Genomic DNA, 3,009 nt, shown 5'->3' with positions numbered 1-3,009 from the left:
CGTGTGTCACCTTTGTTCTTCCCTCCTGCCTCACAGGACACAGTACACAGTTGTAGCAGGGTACATTCTCTTCTATACTCCTCTCTTTGCAGGTATTAGTCCCTAGCCATCCATCAAGAAACAAATTTGTTTCTTTTTAAAAAGAATTGGTTATTTATTGAACTGGGGTAGATTAGATAACAATCAATTTTAAGTTTATATCTTTTTTAATGTTTGTTTTTGAGAGAGAGAGAGAGAGAGAGAGAGAGAGAGAAAGACACAGAGAGAGACTGAGCAAAAGAGAGGCAGAGAGAGAGGGAGACATGGAATCTGAAGCACACATGGGCCAAAAAAAAAAAAAAAAGGCCCAAGAAAAACAAAAACAGAATCCTAGTACTGACAGATGTTTGGTACCCTAATTAAACAAAGGCCAAAATACCACTGATCAAAAATAAAATAGTGGCTGTATATCATGGCATTTAAATTCAAGAGGCTTTAACCCTTTAATTCTGAAAAATCAGAAATCAAGATTTTCCCAATTTCATGAATGCACGCTTCCTACATGTGGAGAGAATGTGGACATACCTGCTTAGCAAGGAAAGAGGTATTATTTGTTGCGATATCAAGAGAACTGGCTTCAGGAGAGACTTCTTACCAAGGTCAGGCAGAAACCAATAAATGGTGAGCTGCTTGTGTCATCAATTTAATTGGAAGTGACTGAGTCCAAAGGTTCAAAATACCAAAGGGGGGGCGCGTATTTTGTTGGGATAAGTCTTATCTTTAAATCAAAAACAAAACAAACAAGTATAAAAGTACCAACCTGGTAACATACTCCAGTCAGAGCTCTGCCAACAGGCTGGGTAGAAAGTGTCAAGATTCAGACTTCTCACAAAGACTCAACAAAATGAATCTTTAATGACTTGAACTGCAGGGTAAGGGATCCAAAGAATGCAGTCTTTTTAGTTAAGGAACTATCAGTAAAGTACTTTTCCAAACAAACTGCATTTTATCATAAAAACAAAAGGAAAGGAAGATATAATCGGGGCTATACGCCTATCTTTCATGTACAGGGTTTGAGTTTTGACAGGCCTATATAATGGAGACAGAATTCAAATAAGAAATTATGCTATTCAATTGTCAGATCTTCACTATAACTTTTCTAAAAAGGTGCTTTCACCCAATATCTTTTTTTTTAAGCTTATTTATTTTGAGAGAGCAGGGGAGGGCCAAGGAAAGGAAGAGAGAGAATCCTAAGCAGACTCCACACTGTCAGCACAGTGCCCCATATGGGGCTCGATCTCACAAACTGTGAGATCATGCATGACTTGAGCTGAAATCAAGAATCAGATGCTTAACCAACTGAGCCACACAAGCACCCCAACCCCAATATCTATTAATCGCAAAGAAACATAAGCTGTGAATATCTATGTCCAAAAATAAAAACGTAGAAACTAATGACATTACTATGACCTAGATGTTTGGTAAACAGTGAATTATGATTTTGAGATCATCATAAAAAGGCTTTTTAAACAATCTTCCAGACTTTAAAAAACTCTCTTCAAGTAGTAGGTCTGTCCCAGTGTTATGGCAACTAAAACAAAAACTTCAAAGAAGGACCAAAGGGCCACTCCGCTGTTTGTGTTATCGTTGATCACTCTGTGTATTCTCTCTCAGACTTGCATGCACTCCTTCTCATGCTTTACACTTGTCATTGCCACATCCAGCTCATCAATCATTTCTTCTAGCTTGATTGCATGAGCTTCTATTTCCATGCCTCATCCACTGGGGGCTTCCCCAATATCATAACTCTATGGAGTTATGGTAGACATCCTGTTCCTAAAACAAAACTGAGTATGTCCCATCCATATGGGCACCAAATGTTATTTCTCACTGGTCTCCCAGTCTCCTTTATAAAGCCCTTTATTATCGGGTCCTGTAATTTCCACATCCAGTGTCCAGGAAGCCACCCTTGGCCACCTGGAAGATGATGCCCATGTTGGTGCCTGAGGTGACCTGTTCCAAGGAGCAACCCTCTGCTTGCACATCGATGCTGATGAAGTAGCCCAAGGCTGTGCCCTGAAGGGCAGCCAGAAGCACCAACCGCTCAGTGAGCATCACCATGGTGGGGCTGGGGCCGAAGCCAGGACCCAGACCAGGGTTTCCAGAGCTGCCACCACCACCACTGCCACCAGCGCCTCTTCAGCCACCACCACCTCAGCTCCTTCATCAAGAAGCAATTCAATCATCTCTGTTATCCATCATACCTTCCCTAACCTCCTCCACTGAAGCTGATACTCAGCCTTTCTTTACACTGCCCTTGGAGTAATCATGATTTCTGCAGTTATTGATGGGGTTTTGGAGTGTTGGGGGTTTGGAGCTGACAGCAAAGAATGAACTCTTGAAGACATCTTTGGTGCAAAAAGGTAATTTTATTAGAGCACTGGGACATTACCAGTGGCAGAAAATGCTGCACTGGGGTTGTGAAGAATGACTGGTTATATGCTATGAATTGGGGGAGATAAAGTCAAGAGAAAGGTTCTTACTAGGATCCATATGGTAAAGAAGACTCACAGATTACTGGAGGCCTAGTTAGTGTCAAAATAAGGTTGTTTTTCCTTCTGGCAAAGCATTATCATTAAAAGAGTAAGGAATTCCTAGAGATTAGGCTATTGGTAACATTGCCTTTTTCTTGTAATTTACTAAAATGTTTGTAAACTGATGGAGACTCTATCAGTTTAACGATCTGTTCATCTAGGAGTACCTGAAGAATATCACACACACCTCACGTGGGGGAGGAGGATGTTGTTAGCTTGTGCTTTGACCTCAGCTTCCCTTATATTCCCTCCATCGTTGTCACATGATATATCACAATGCGGGGGACCAGCCCACACACCAGAGTCTAAGGGTCTCTGAGTAGGGGGTTGGTGTCGGCGAAATATCTATAAGAAAGAACACAGACAACATGAATGGTGGAAGAGACCACATTTTACTGTGAAACTTGGTGTCTTATATACCATAGGTGATTACATC

General features: G+C 41.2%; 1 pseudogene; it reads right to left on the bottom strand.

Annotated features, from left to right (window-relative positions):
- Positions 1–1,523: 1,523 nt before the first annotated feature.
- Positions 1,524–2,100, bottom strand: LOC115291106 (annotated as a pseudogene).
- Positions 2,101–3,009: the final 909 nt, after the last annotated feature.

Source organism: Suricata suricatta, chromosome 5 (assembly GCF_006229205.1).
Source record: "Suricata suricatta isolate VVHF042 chromosome 5, meerkat_22Aug2017_6uvM2_HiC, whole genome shotgun sequence".
Taxonomy (NCBI): domain Eukaryota; kingdom Metazoa; phylum Chordata; class Mammalia; order Carnivora; family Herpestidae; genus Suricata; species Suricata suricatta.
Note: the sequence above shows the minus strand (reverse complement) of the source record. Positions and strands in the feature narration are given on the sequence as shown.